We start from the raw sequence: 15,992 nt of genomic DNA on the forward strand, positions 1-15,992 counted from the left end.
GATTAGCCCCAAGGGGTGCCAGAAAGCTACGGAATGACACATAAACATGGAGTTTCACAAATATCACCATCGGAGACAGAAATTACGTGCCATCTTAGGCTTCCAGGAAGAGCCATCATAACCTCAGGGAGGGAGCACTACAGACATCAGCCAGCAACCTGACTCAACGTTGCTCTTATGGATGAGTCTTCTGCAGATTAGCCTTAGAATCAGTTTATTAAATGTCACAAAGAGTCTCATTGAAATTTTGATTTGAATATATATATTAATTTGTGAAGAATTGACTTTATTAACAATGTTAGCCAGAAACATGGAAAGTCTCATTTTATTGAGCACTTTGTAAAATCTACTCTACAGTACCTCCACAGTACAATTTCACAGTTTTATTTTTATAGATCTTACACATTTATTGTATGTTTATTTATAAGTAATTTATGTTATTGATATTGTAAATGATAGCACTTTTCCCCATTAAATTTGAGAAATAGCTACTGCTTAAGTATAAAAAGCTATTGTTTTAGGATATTAATCCTGTATCCAAGGACAAAAGCCATTATTAGTTGTTGGGAGGGGTTTGAAGGGGGTCAGGTGGAGAGCTTGGAGAGATCCAGAGAGGACAACACCAGGTTTAAGACAGGATCTGGAGCTCTGAGAAGGAATCCCGTACCCCTCAGCACCCCGGGCTTGGCTGAATGGAGTGAGGTGTAGGGGCAAGACAAAGAAGTCTCAGAGCAGTTTAGGGGAAGTGTTCTGTTCGGAGCGGAGAACACTGAAGAAATGGTGGCACAGTGTGTTCAAGCAGAGATGAAGCCTTAGCGAGTATACGCAACTTTCCCCGAGGCTGAAGCATGGCACAGAAGAGGCTGAGCAGTTTCTGCCTGTCCCAGTGGTGAATACAGAAATTCTGAGAACCAATGAGTGAAAGAGACCTGGAGTGCTGACGACAAAGGGCAGAGTCTACAAATGTGCAGGACAGACCATGCTGGCAACCACAGGTTGTGACAGCATGTGCCAGTGCACACTCAATGTCCAGGTGGGACAAGTTACACTCAGAGAGGGTGCAGTGGAGAAAGAGGCCAGCAATCAAAGGCCAAACCACATAAGACAAGCCAGGGTAGGACTGTGCACAAGAGAGATGCCCCACTCACTGCTATGATGGTATGTAAGCTTCCCCTGCCTCAGGATGCCATTCTGGGGATGGGGAAGCTCTTAATGTGGGAAAGATACCCCCAATACAGGGTATGCACATTCAAGTGACTATGTTTAAATTATGATTTTGCTGAAAGGGATCAAATTCTAAACTGGCAGATCCTGAGTTACCCTGAAATGGCAAGACTAAACTTTTTGCCCTCAGAGGAAATAGAAGCTCATAGCAAGTTGAATTCAGTCATGGGGAAACAATATTACATTTCTGCACATCTGAGTCATAGTGTGTAAGTTTTAAAATCTTTTTCATGCTAATTTGATTTGTGTGGTTATGTGGATCCTGTCAGACACGTAATCTTTGTCCTCTTGATGTGTGCCACCACGTGTACACACACTGGACTATGTTGCACAGTTTTGGGGATAAGGTTAAAAGCTATAGATTTTAAGTGAGTAGAATCACTGTGTCTTACAGAGTAACATTCCTACACAGAAAGCAAGAACTCTGAAAACTAAACTTCCAAATACGCCACTTCATTTAACACTGTTTACATGCAACCTATTACATGAGTATTCTTGAAAGAAAAAGAAAAAAACAAAGATCAACAGGTCAGTCCACTTTTGTACCTATGGACATGCAATGATGGAATAGGGAAATGTGAAAAACATTCCCTCAAAGCTGCCCAGACAAATTATGCTGCATATCTGCATTTTTACCTAGGAGACAAAGAATGATTAAAAGTTTGATTTTAAGGTTCCAGTTCTAGGTAGGATGGACTAATTGCACCCCATCCTGTCTCTCTCACTGAATGCAGCTACAAAATCTGGACAGAATATGTGTGGCAGCTATTTAGAACTCTGGAAAGTAAACAGTGGCAGGTAGATTGAAAAAGAAAACAAGAATTCAAAGGACCACTGAACCAGTGTTGAGTTCACCATGCTTTTCCCTCTGGTATCTCCAGACAGAACTTGGAGCCACCTGAAAGGGCATCAAGCTGGACAGAGAACGCTCCTGGAGACTCTCCTAGTTAAGGCTTGAGGAGCAGAAAAGGGAGTTCTGGCAGTAATATCAGCAGCATCCAGGGGGCCAGAGATTTCTTTCCTGGAAGGTTTGTAACCTAATTTCTTTAATAGGTAAAAACTACTCATTATGTATATCATATTGGGTGAGTTTTGGTAATTCATGGTTTTTTGAGGAATTGGTCCATTTCATCTAAGCTGGCAAACTGATGTACCTAGAGTTGTTCTGTGGGGTCTTAGTGATATCCTCTCTTTCCTCCCTGATATTGGTAATCTGTGTCTTCTGTTGTTTTTCTCCATCAGCCTTGCTAGAGTTTCGTCAATTTTCTTGATCTTTTCAAAGACCAACTTGTATTTTCATTGAGTTTCTGTGTCATGTATTGATAAAAGTAGTAACTTCGGTGAATCTCAGAGTTATCAATGCTGAGTTCCAGAAGCCAGTCTCAAAAGATGACATACTATTTGATTCCATTTATATGACATTCTCAAAACACAAAACTATATCGATTATGGAAACAGATCAGTGGTCCCTACTGGTTAGGGGAAGAAGCTCTGACTACAAAAGGGAGATTTTTGGGGTGATGGATCTGGTCTGTATCCTGACTGTGGTGGTAGTTACACAAATCTGTCTATGTGTTAAAATTCATAGAACTATACACCAAAATAAAGTCAATTTTACCATATGTCCATGAAAAAATTAAATTTAAAGTGACTCCTAAGTTTAGAGGAGCAATAAGACTTTGGTTGAAGAAGTTTCCCAACTTGAAAATGTATATCCAATTGCATAACTGTCCAATTAATTAGTTTCTCAATGAAATATTTCTCTTCTTTAATAAATTTTAGGTCAACATAAAAATATGGTCGATTGTACCTCCTTTCAACAAGGTTTTGGGGAAACGAGCACTCTCATCTAACATTAGTGGGGTAAATTACTATAAGCTGTTTGGATGGATATCTACTACTAAGGAAATGTAACATGTGTATACCTTTTGATCCAACAATTGCACACCTAGGAATTTCTAGTACAGATATACTTGCACAAGATGCAATAATGTACACATAAGCATGCTTAATGCAGCATAATTTATAATAGCAAAATACTAGAAACAAAATCGATGTCCATTAATAAGTAAATTATATACATGCATACAATTAACTACCAGAAACCATTTTCAAAATGAGGCCAATCATCAATCATTGATATTGAAAAATCTTTAAAATTGTTAAGAAAAAATAACCAGGTAAAGAATAATATATAGAGGATAGTCTCATTTTTGTTTATAAAAGGCCTTATTTATGGTGGGGGAGTTTGAATATATCTAAAAATTCCCAGAAGAATATATAAAATATTGCTGACAATAGTTATTTCTTTGGGGTGGGCTTGGAGATACAAGGTAGAGGAGAAAGTAAATAGTTTTACTTTTCGTTCATCACTTTTCTAAACTTTTGGGAACTCTACAAACATGATATTACACTCATGCATTGCTAAATGACGGGGACACATTCTGAGAAATGTGTCGTTAGGCGATTTCGTCCTTGTGCGAACGTCATAGAGTGTACTTACACAAACCTAGGTAGTATAGCCTACCACACAGCTAGGGTATATGGTACTAATCTCATGGGACCTTTGTTTTATATGTGGTCCATCATTTACCGAAATGTTGTTACGCGGCACATGACTGTACTAAAAAACTATTTAAAAAATACTAGTAAGACATAATAGTGCCCTTGTTTGGAGTTTGTTAATCAGGACAGCTGACCTTCAGCCAACCCTGGAAAACACCATTCCTGGAACACTCATAGTCAGAGAGATCTTAATAAACTCAGGGCAAAGTACCTGAAAGTTGGTCCTCACCAGTGAGTGAGATGCGAATACAAGAAAATGTTACTCTGAAGAATGACACCCTCCCTGCCTACTCAAAGGCAGTCAGACTTTAAAAGACATCCCCATACCAAGGGGGAAGCTTTCTGGATTCTGCAACCAGATTTTTTGGTAAATTCACAGATGAGTCCCAGGGGTTGGATCGAGTTTCTCTGTGTCAGCAATATATAAACCCTAGTTTAAAATTTTTTTGTGGTTTACATTAAAGTTAACATTTCCAGGACATGCATAAAAGAACACAGAAATTCTTGATACTAGAAAACATCATCACCACTAATAACAAAACTAGGTCTGTGATCTTGAGAAGATTACATAATTTTTGTTCATGCATGTTCATGTCCTTAACAACAGGGGTCTAGGTGACGGGTAAGAGCCTTGCCAGTTCACACAATTGGTGAGTCACCATGTCTGGTTTAGAGATTGAATCTAACACAATTCATTTTTCCCCAATTCAGATTCCAGTTGTCATTAGGTTGAAATTGGCCAAGAGTCACAGGTCAATCTTTAAACCACTTTTATGAAACATTGTAAGTTTTGCATTGGTTGTTCAGATTTACTAATTGTAGCAGCAAAGCTCTTAAGCAACAAAGTCTTCACAAATTTAATTTTTTAAAATCTATTAATTGTTGAAATACATCTTACTTTAGAGATAAATTTATATTTCAAAATTGTGTGTGGCCTTAAAAAATAGTTCATGATATTTAATCACCAAAGGACCGTTTATTATAAATGTTTACTGTAAAATTGTCCAAATATTTTAAAATATATAAACACAAATATCAAAACTTGGTAGTTAAGGGGTAAAAGCTGGGCACAGCTGTTTTTCTCAGGCATGTGCATTCATTCTCATTATCCAGCACATTGCTGTACACAGAGCCTCCTGATTACCTCTGTACTGTTACTTCTTCTCGGATGCTTGTCCCAACTCTATTCCAGCCTCTCCCCAACAGCTTGACCTCGCTGGACCTCCCACGCGCAATGCTGCCCCTGTTTTCAATCCCACACCTTTCCTACCCTTTCTCTGCAGCATCCATCGCCCACAGCAGCCGTGGGTACCCTACACCAGAACAAGCTGCTGACTTCCCTGCACTGGCCAGACAGAGTCTGTTCTTGAGGGGTGGGTGAGGGAAGGGGGAGGAATAGGGGAGACAGAGGAGGAGGGAGGAGGGAAAGAGCAGAATGGAGGGGAAGAGAAGAGAAAAGAAGACAGTTAAAGGATAGATATGTTGGTCGCTAGTTTGCCATACATGTTCAGTTTCTTCCTTCTCCCACTTAAAAACTCTGCCTGGAAATAATTTCCTCATATTTGGAAAAGAAAGATCCCTTGAATGAAAGCAAGTGACATAATATGTGCTAATCTGATCTCTGATGAGAAACTCATTTGTTGCCTACATTTCAGAGCCCTGGGAAAGCTGACATGAAGGATAGAAGGATTTCAGGGCAGGCCATGAATTTTTGAGGTGCATTTCAGGAGCTCTCCTCCAAACAGACATAAAAGCAGGCTGGCTACTGCCTGGCACAGTGACCAGGACAAAACATCATGCCACCCAAGACCACCAGTGAACACCCTCCTCCCAACGCCCCCAGGGGATGACCAGATATTTTTAGGGAGATGTTTCCCAGGCTGACTTCTCCAAGAGCTCATCAGGAAAAAAAAAAACAAACAAAAAAACGCAGTTCAGAACACCAGAGCTTGAAAATAATTACCCAGAAAACATATTTATTTTAGAGAGCTTGATGGGTGGAAAAGAATCATGCAATCTTCAGTAAAGTGGCTAGCAAGATTTCAGTTTTGAAACATATCTGCTTCACTCATGCCCCCAAGACTGAACCTCCCATCCTGAACCATTTACTATAACAACCTCACCATCAAAAGAAACCAGGCACCTGGCGATTACGTTTCCAGATACTTAACCATCCAATTCTAATACCCCTCTTCGAATCTAAAATAAATGAGTAAGATGATGGGGAGGGGAAGACACAGGAGGCTATAGCAATAATGACTTTAAGGAGGACCCAGGCCAGCAAATAAGAGAGGAGATGTTACATAGCCCTCACGGGAGAGAGAAACTCCACCCGCCCACAGATCTTCAACTCCATCCATTTCTTCCCTGGCAGGTGAAACTGAAGAAACAATATCTGTCCTTGGACATTTCATAGCAAAAGTAAACCCACGGATCAACACTTGTATTTCATTTGCTTGAAGATGGACTTGTTAGGGTCAAGCCAATGCTAGGGAGAAAAAAAAAAAAAGCAAAGATTGTGGATCAAATAGCTGGACTGTACGATGCACACCTAGTAACTGAAAGGAATTTAAGAAAGATTTTCTTTTTTCAAAGTACAGCCTTGATTACCATAGATATTCCTCAGGGTTCCACCCTCTGAAGATCAACATGAGCAATTTGGCAATAACAACACCACAGGCAAGGGTGTAAATTACAGCAAACTAACACTGTCAGAGGAGTATTTGAGTCATACAGTTGCTGGGAGAGAAGGATGGGGGGAGATGACACAATGAAATGGGAGGTTCTAGTGGCTTCAGTTGACTCCTAGGTGATTCTTTTTATTTCTAATTGAGGTAACATTGGCTTACAACATTATATAAATTTCAGGTGTACATCATTATATTTTGATTTCTGTGTAGATTACATTATGTTAACCATCCGAAGACTGATTACCATCCATCAGCATACACATGTGCCAGTCACCCCTTGCAGCCTCCTCCCTCCAAGCTTCCCTTCTGGTAACCACCAACCTAATCTCTCTATTTATGTGTTTGTTTGTTGTTGTTATTGTTGTTTTTATCTTCTGTTTATGAGCAAAATCATACAGTATTTGACTTTCTCCCTCTGACTTACGTCGTTTGACATAATACCCTCAAGGTCCACCATGTTGTCGCAAATGACAAGATTTCATCTTTTTGTTGGTGAGTAGTATTCCATTGTGTATATATACCACATCTTCTTTATCCATACATCGCTTGATGGGTATACAGTTTGTTTCCACGTCTTGGCTATTGTGAATAATGCTGCAATGAACAAAGGGGTTCAACGTATCTTTACAAATTTGTGTTTTCACGTTCTTTGGATAAACACCCAGCAGTAGAATAGCTGGATCATACGGTAGTTCTATTTTTAATCTTTTGAGGAATCTCCATACTGTTTCCCATAGTGGGTGTCTCGGTTTGCACTCCCACCAGCTGTCTATGACTGTTCCCTTTCTCCATATCATCTCCAACACTTGTTATTTCTTGTCACGTTAATTATAGCCATTTTGACAGGCATAAGGTGATATTGTAGTTTTGATTTGCATTTCCCTAATAATTAGTGATGTTGAACATCTTTTCATGTGGCTGTTGGCCATTTGTATATCTTCTTTGAGAAACGTTCAGATTTTTTTGGGTCTGCGTGGTGGCACAGCGGTTAAGTTTGCATGTTCCACTTTGGTGGTCTGGGGTTCACTGGTTCAGATCCCAAGTGTGGGCCTACACACTGCTTAGCAAGCCATGCTGTGGCAGAAATCCCAAATATAAAGTAGAGGAAGATGGGCATGGATGTTAGCTCAGGGCCAATCTTCCTGAGCAAAAAGAGGAGGATTGGCGGCAGATGTTAGCTCAAGGATAATCTTCCTCAAAAAAAAAAAGTTCAGATTTTTTACTCATTTTTAAGTTGGGTTGTTTTTTTGTTGTTGTTGAGATGTATGAGTTGTTTACATATTTTGGATACTAACCCCTTGTCAGGTAAATGGTTTGCAAATATCTTCTCCCAATTGTTAGGTTGTTTTTTCATTTTGTCAATGATTTCCTTTGCTGTGTGGAAGCATTTTAGTTTCATGTACTCCCATTTGTTTATTTTTTCCATTGTTTCCCTTGCCTGGTCAGACATAGTATTTGAAAATATGCTGCTAAGACTGATGTCAAAGAGCATAGCGCCTATGTTTTTCTCCAGAAGTTTTACAGTTTCAGATCTTACATTCATGTCTTTAACCCATTTTGACTTAGTTTTTGTGTATCGTGTAAGATAGTAGTCTGCTTTCATTCTTTTGCATGTGGCTGTTCACTTTTCCCAACATCATTTATTGAAGAGATTTTCCGTTCTCCAATGTATGTTCTTGGCTCCCTTGTCAAAAATTAGCTTTCCATATATAGGTGAGTTTATTTCTGGGCTCTTGATTGTGTTCCATTGATCTGTGTGTCTGGTTTTTAAAAAATTTTTAATTATTTTTGTTTTTTTGTGAGGAAGATTAGCCCTGAGCCAACATCTGCCACCAATCCTTCTCTTTTTGCTGAGGAAGACTGGCCCTGAGTTAACATCCACGTCTATCTTCCTCTACTTCATATATGGGATGCCTGCTTGCCACAGCATGGCTTGACAAGTGGTGTATAGGTCTGCACCCAGGATCCAAACTGGTGAACCCTGGGCTGCCAAAGTGGAACATGCGAACTTGACCACTGCACCACTGGGCCGGCCCCCATCTGTGTGTCTGTTCTTGTGACAGTACCATGTTGCTTTTGTTACAGTAGCTTTGTGGTATATTTTGAAACCAGGGAGTGAGATACCTCCAGCTTTGTTCTTTTTTCTGAGGATTCCTTTGGCTATTTGGGGTCTTTTGTTATTCCATATAAATTTTAGGACTTTTTGTTCTACTTCTGTGGAAAATGTTGGAACTTTGATAGAGGTTGCATTGAATGTGTCGATTGCTTTAGGAACTATGGACATTATAACTGTTAATTCTTCCAGTCCAAGAGCACGGAATATTATTCCATTTCTGTGTGTCTTCGATTTCTTTCAAAAATGTTTTATAGTTTTCAGTGTACAGGACTTTCACCTCTTTGGTTAAATTTATGCCTAGGTATTTTATTCTTTTTGTTTCAATTGTAAATGGGATTTTATTCTTAATTTCTCTTTCTGCTACTTCATTGTTAGTGTACAGAAATGCAACTGATTTTTGTATGTTGATCCTGTATCCTGCAACGTTACCATATTCATCTATCATTTCTAAAAGTTTTTTGGTGGATTCTTTAGGATTTTCTATATATAAAATCATGTCATCTGCAGTGACAGTTTCACTTTTTCCTTTCCAATTTGGATCCCTTTTATTTATTTTTCTTGCCTGATTGCTCTGGCTAGGATCTTCCAATACTACATTAAATAAGAATGGCAAAAGGGTGAATTTCTACATGGGCCCTTTAAAAGCAGGCTTTTTCTTTCCCTTATGTTCGATGCTTCTGGTGGTATTTGCCCCTGTTGTTAACAGGCAGCAAAGCCACATATTATGACACTTGCCTTAGCTGTGCTGAGTTCAAAAGCTGCTTGTGACAAAGCTCTGCTGCTTAGATCCCCTGCTCATCCAGGGAATGCTTCATCCCTTAAAATTGCTCCTGGTCATCAAGTGCCACATTTAGAATGTGGCTTTTTCCTCTCCAGAAAGGAATTTCTGTCTCTTCCAGCTCAGTCAGTGCTGTCCTTATGGGGGCTTTTTTAAATCCAATGTCCAGTTCTCTCTCCAGGCTAATTGTTCCAAGGGTAGTTGTAAACGTCTTGTGTCCATGGGAGGAGGTGAGTTCAGAGTCCTCCTACACCACCATCTTCCCAGAAATCTCCTAGGTGATTCTTTGAGCTCCATTGCTCTGGGCAAGCCACAGATGGCTAAAGACTTTGACATCCATGACCTCAAAGAGTCACAGTCCAAGACAGCATCAGCACCCTGCTCCCCTTCTGGGCAGCCTCCCTTCAGGTTAATAGTGGGCCAAGCCCACATTAGCCCTGTCGCACACAGGCAATTCTTCCTCTATGGTCAGGAGGAAGAAATGATTTTAAATATCTTATTTCAGAGGGCTGAAGTAATCAAGAAGAAAAATTAGCTCTGTCACAAAACAAGGAAGCACCAAGACCTGGGAAGCACAGAATTGTGTTAGTGACAGGTGTTTGAAGTAGATACCATGCTGGTCCCAGTGGCTGGCTCTCTCTGCACCACGTGTGAAGGTCACTCCAACATGCTGAGAACCAGGCCACTTTTGATATTACTAACCAAGTTGTCCCTGAAGCTACTTAGGGAACGTTAGGAAGTGTCACTTTATACACCTTCAATTTATAAAGACATAAGAGGGATACTGTTGGATATGCATCAGGAGGTCAGAGAGCCCTCACTTAGGGGGTGCCTGCCCTCTTGATACTGGGGAGGAAAGAAGAGGAGGGAACTTACCATCAGTTGAGTGCTAATACCTCACTCTGTCTTATTTGTGTCATGCAGTAAGCTCGAGTTTCTATATTATCCCCATTGTTTGATGTAAATACAAAACCATAAAGTTTAATAAGAACCAACATTTTCTGAGTGCTTACTAAGTGCCTGGTGCTATTCCAGGAATTTCCATGGGCTATCTTCACTGTCCCACTTACAGATGAGAAATCTGGGGATCAGGATGTTATACAACTTGCCTAAGGTTCCCGGTGAATAAATGTTGAAGCCAGCATGCAGTGGGATTCCAGAACACAGACTCATGACCTTGGTCATGTGCCCTGTGGATGGGTCGAGAATAATGTACAGTATTCTGCTCAATGAACACTGCCTCTTTCCACAGGAACTGAAAAGTTTAGGGGTCAAATCAGTAGTTTCCAATCCAGGGTGTCAGATCAATCCAGTCTACAAAAAACAAGAATGGGGCGGTCTTTTAACTATTTCAAAATCATGAAGAATCTAACAGAAAACCATACATTTACCCCTGACATGCTGCACAAACAAACTAAAATTGCAAGTATTTTTGCTTCTGGCCAAAATTATATGAATTCATTTTGGGAACTCTGGTTATCTCCATTTTTGCCGATTTTTTTTAATGTGGTAAAATACGTATAACATGAAATTCACCATCCTAACTCTTTTTAAGCATAAAGTTGCGTGGTATTAAATACATTCATAACGGTGTGCTACCATCACCACCATCCATCTCCAGAACTCTTTTCATCTTGCAAATGTAAACTCTGCACCTATTAAACAATAACTCTGCGGTCTCCCCTTCCTCCTGGCCCCTGGAAACCACTACTCTACTTTTTGTTATTCCTTGTAATCAGAAATTATGCTTGGTCTTTACACTGAACAGGAGAAAATGTATTGATTACACAACTTACCAGCTATATCACCTTGTGAAACGTGTTTAACCTCTCTGTGTCTCAATTTCCACAAGTATAGAATGGGAATAGTAATAGTGCCTACCTTGTAGGGTTGTTGTGAAGATGTTAAAAGTTAATAAACATTGTATACAAAAAGTAATCAATCCTTGTTTCTTGATGCTGTCGTTACCTAATAAGTACAGTTTAATTGGGAGAGACATCATTCGATATATGGGACTCATGGAAGAGAATAATAAAAGGGGCCTCTGGTGATGAAATCACTTTTCCATAAATAAATAAATAGCATAATTTAGAACTACAGGGAGAAAACAAATAGCATGCAGAGATCAATACCTATTGCTATTGTCTCACAGAGGGAGGATCACCAGTCATCTTGCCAATAAAGTCTGAAATATAAATATATTTTCCAAATTCTCTTTGCTTGGCACCCTTTGAACTCCTTGGCCCTTCTCTGCCTAGCTTCAACCTACCTCTCCACCTTTTCTCTGCCTCCAGGGATGACAGGTGAGTTTCATTTGTGTGCCCACACTAGTTAGTCAACGGCCATCTCCCAGGCTGTGAGGAGGATCCCAAGACTGGGTGAAGGCTCTGTGGGAATGAGAGCCATGATGGATTGGCTGTGTCTGCCTGGAGGGGTAGGGAATATTTGAGGCAGGTCTCAAAGGTATTCACCATCTGTGTCCTAAATCAACTATTTTCCCTAAATGAACTGGCCTCCTCGTTGTCCTAGGAAACACCCGCAATTTGTGATCCGTTTGACCTTCCTCCTCCTCTCGGCCTGTTCACATCCTGTCCTTGCCTCCCAGGCCTCGTGTGTCTCAGTTACCTATGTCCACAGTGTGATCACGACATACTTCTCCAGGACAGCTCTTCTTCCCAGTGGGACAGTTATGGGGTACAGAACCCTAAGGAAAATAAGCCAGCGGTAACCATTTTTCAAGGGGTTACAGGAAATCATTTCTCCAAAGAGGGTGAAGCTCAACCTGTTGTATGTATTAATGTTTAAAAACCTGACTGGCCTATGGCCCAGCAGTTCCTTTATTCTCTAATTTGCCTATGTGAACAGAGAAGGAAATAACAAGGATTTTCACTGTGATATTACATAAAATTACAAAATATTAGAAATAATATTAATGGCATTATAAGGCAAATGGTAAAAAAAAAGCAAACCAACAACTGTGGTCTGTTCATATTCTGGATGATTGTGCATCAGTGTTTTATATGAGGTAGATCTTTATGTGGAATATGGTTAGATCTCTGAGGCACACTGTGGGATAGAAAAGGTGAGCTGCAAAATTTGTAATTATGGCCACAGTTAGTTTCCAAATCACGCACGGAAATGCCCCAGGGAAACAGCCATACTAGACGTCTGTCGGACACCATGTGAACCATGAGCTGGAGGAAGTCCATAGTTGCAACATTAGATCATGCGATATTCCTTTGATACCATACTTTTCGCAAAGCTGGGTTTCTAGTGGCTACTGTGATTAAGTAGCATGCAGAAATAGATGTGGAACAGGCAAGGACTGTGTCAGTATCTAATCTGATCCCAGGGTTTGAGAAGCCACGGAGTGCCCGACAGGCACACACCTCCTGTTAGTAAGCAATTGTGTTTAAGAATGAACTGAAAATACTATTTTCTTGTGTTTAATGTTTCAATTGGCCACTAAGGCCATAATGGCCATGTTAGGACCTAAATACTTACTAAGTTGCTTGGATCTAACTCTTATAAATATCCTTTTGACCCAGGGCACCAGGAAATAGTTACTAAGATACTAAGGGAGCTATATACGAGAAAGTTTGGGAGCTTCTGAACTATGGTATCATACAATTGATACGTTTTCTTTTTTAAATAAAAAGTACAAAACACTACCATCCATTTTCAAAGAATACAGAATAAGCATCTAAATGTATTTCTAAAGATGTGAAATGATACACACTAAACTGACACCAGTGAGGGTGGGTAACAGGGAGAGAACAGGAATTCAGGGGTGCTGGTCAGAGGAAACCATAACTTTCCTGTTGTTTCATCTGTGATGTTTTAACTCAAACTTTTTACATCTATTGGTGCATTACATGAATAATTAAAATTCAATTAAAAAAAAAGAAAGAAAGGTAAGTTCTACTAAGAGGATAAGGGTGGATTTCACATAATTTAGACTCAAGAGGAAGAATTTCATACATAACAGGCGGATGCCAAATCCAGCTGAGCACCCAGGGCTGACACTGCCATCCAGGTGAGGAGCCAGCAGGCCTGGGTTTGAACCCCAGCTCTGCCGCTTACTAGTGGTGTCTTCCTCTCTCACTCCCCGCCCCACCTGCCCTCTGCTCTGCATGGTCAGATAGTTCTCCTCCCCGTTTTCCTTTTTCCTTTCAGAGTTAGGATTGGGCAATGAAGTTGAGTCTGTTCTACACCAACAGCCCCTGCTGTTACTGTAGGTACAGACGGATAACACGCCTGTGAGAAAATAACCACGATCTAGTGACTTGCTGCTTAGATATGAAGCTCAGAACATTTATTGCACTGCTACTTTGCTTTCAATTGCTACTTGGAATATACGCTATTTTTAAAGTCTGTTTCCGTACTGGAGACTGATACTCCCTAAGAGAGGCAGAAAGGAAAGCCTGCCAACCAAATATCTGAATTTGTGGCTGTTTACTGTAGCTGAAACCTTCATTTCCTCAACTCTCATTGAGAATAAAAATTGCAAAGGCTAAGGAAGCTAAGATTCAACCGCTGATTCTCCGACTGACCTTGGGGAGTAAGATGACCCCGTGGCTGCCTCCCTCAGCCTGATGTGAAGGCTCAGGAAGGCGTCTGCAGAGGCACTGTCAGGGCTCTGCCTAGGACCCTCGGGTGCCCTTCCCTTTAGGTACACAGCCATCCCACTCCTTTCAGGAAGGCTGCCCTCAGGTCACTTAGTCCACTGCAGGGTGAGGTGAGCCTCCCCACTCCCCCACCAACAGCAGGGCAGCTCTTAACTAACAGCTGACAGGGTGGGAGGACAGACACCTCTGCTCCCTCGCCCCTGGGCCGGGAAAACTCTCAGGCATGACCTCCACTGCTCCAGGGCTCCTCTGTGGCCTGAGCGCATGTTCCCATCTGCATGACTGTGCCGCCATCCACACTTGCAGGGCCTCCTTCTCCTCCCTGTCCCAATCCCCCCTCTCCTGTGAGTCTCTTCCTGGGAACATTTCCTACTAAGACTGGAGTTTTCATCTCAGGATCTGCTTCCAGGGAACCGGACCTGAGACAGCCTCCCTAAGTCTCCCCAAGAAACTGCCCTCCGTGGTGTTTCAAATCCTTCCCTTGGGGTTGCTTTGCCTTAGGCCTGAGCCCTGGGAACCTGCAAGGCCCCTGTGAGAGGGCCCAACTGAACAGGGTTTTCAGTAGTGACATCTGGCCTGAACACTTTTCAAGTCATTTCTTAGAACAAATGCATTTTGATTGACAGCAGCTTGAAGAAAAACAGGAGGAGCAGAAGGAGCTACACAAAAGGGTGAAAAGCAGAGAGAGGCCTGAACCCTCTAGGCCCTGATTCCCTCACCTGGGACCTTGGGGCGGGGGCAATAGAGTCCAGGACCCTAAGAGTCCTTCAGTCAGCCCTCACGGTCCACATTCTCTGAACCTGAAGGACCAGAATGTTGCCAACAGATGTTTCTTTCTTTGTAATTTGCTAGGCCCAGCTGCAGTAAGCCCTAAGAAGGTCATTTTCTCTACCACATCCTAGAAATTGTGCGTTTTTTGGGTACTTTTTAATTTTGGTTTGGGGAAAAAGAGGGTGGGTGTGAGGTGGTGATTTGTGACAAAGTAGATTGATTTTTAATTTGGTAGCTGATGACACCAAAAAAAGGTCTCCCAAATGTAAGCAATATAACACTTAGTTATCTCTGAATGTTGGGATTCTGTTGAAATGGATTCAGCCTATGATTACAGAATAAATTACATACCTCTCGGTTCTCTCTCTCAAAACCCTTGATGCCCTAAAGCAGAATAATCTGTAGCCCAGAGAAATGTGTCAAATATCCAATGGGGCTTTAAACAGAATGAACGTACCTCCCCAAACAGGAGCTTGTTTCTCCCTCTGAGTAACGAGATCCAAAATCTGACAAGTTCCCAACACAGCCCTAAAAAGATGCCTGATTCTCACGTCTCCCCTGGACAAAGCCCCAGACTAACTCAGTCCCTGCTATATATAGCCAATTTATGCCATTTCTAGGCCCTTTGGCCTCTTTTAGGGGAAAGAACGCCATCTGAATGAATGCAGCCTAACAGTGGACAGTGAAGTGAGGGCCAGGCCTAGTGATTTAGCTACAGCAACAATGGTTTCCACTCCAGGTTCAATAAAATCGACCACACAACACCACCAACAACAACAAAAATATCTGTATATCAGGTACACTCAAAGGTGAGTGTCCTTTTGGAAGTCAATCTGCGTAAAAAAATCTTCATTGCTTCCATGTAGTATTTTTTCCTCCTTCGGCCGTAACTGCCTTTGCATTCTAGGTTCTCGGGGATGAGCTAAATAGAAGCAAGAGCCAGGAGAAGAAACCCTGTAGGAAACAGAAGTGGCAACAGGAAGCCTAAGAAAGCAGAAGCAGTAGTCTTTTTTTGTAAAGGAATAGATAGTAAATATTTTAGGCTTTGTGGTCCACATGGTCTCTGTCAGAACTGCTTGACTCTGTTGGTGGAACATGAGAGCAGCCACAGACAATACATAACTGAATAGAAGTAGCTGTGTTCCACTAAAACTTTATTTACAAAAATAGATGGGGCAATCCTGACCCTTGTGTTCCAGCCCCTGCTCTACATCCACACA

The sequence above is a fragment of the Equus quagga genome, chromosome 6 (assembly GCF_021613505.1).
Source record: "Equus quagga isolate Etosha38 chromosome 6, UCLA_HA_Equagga_1.0, whole genome shotgun sequence".
NCBI lineage: Eukaryota > Metazoa > Chordata > Mammalia > Perissodactyla > Equidae > Equus > Equus quagga.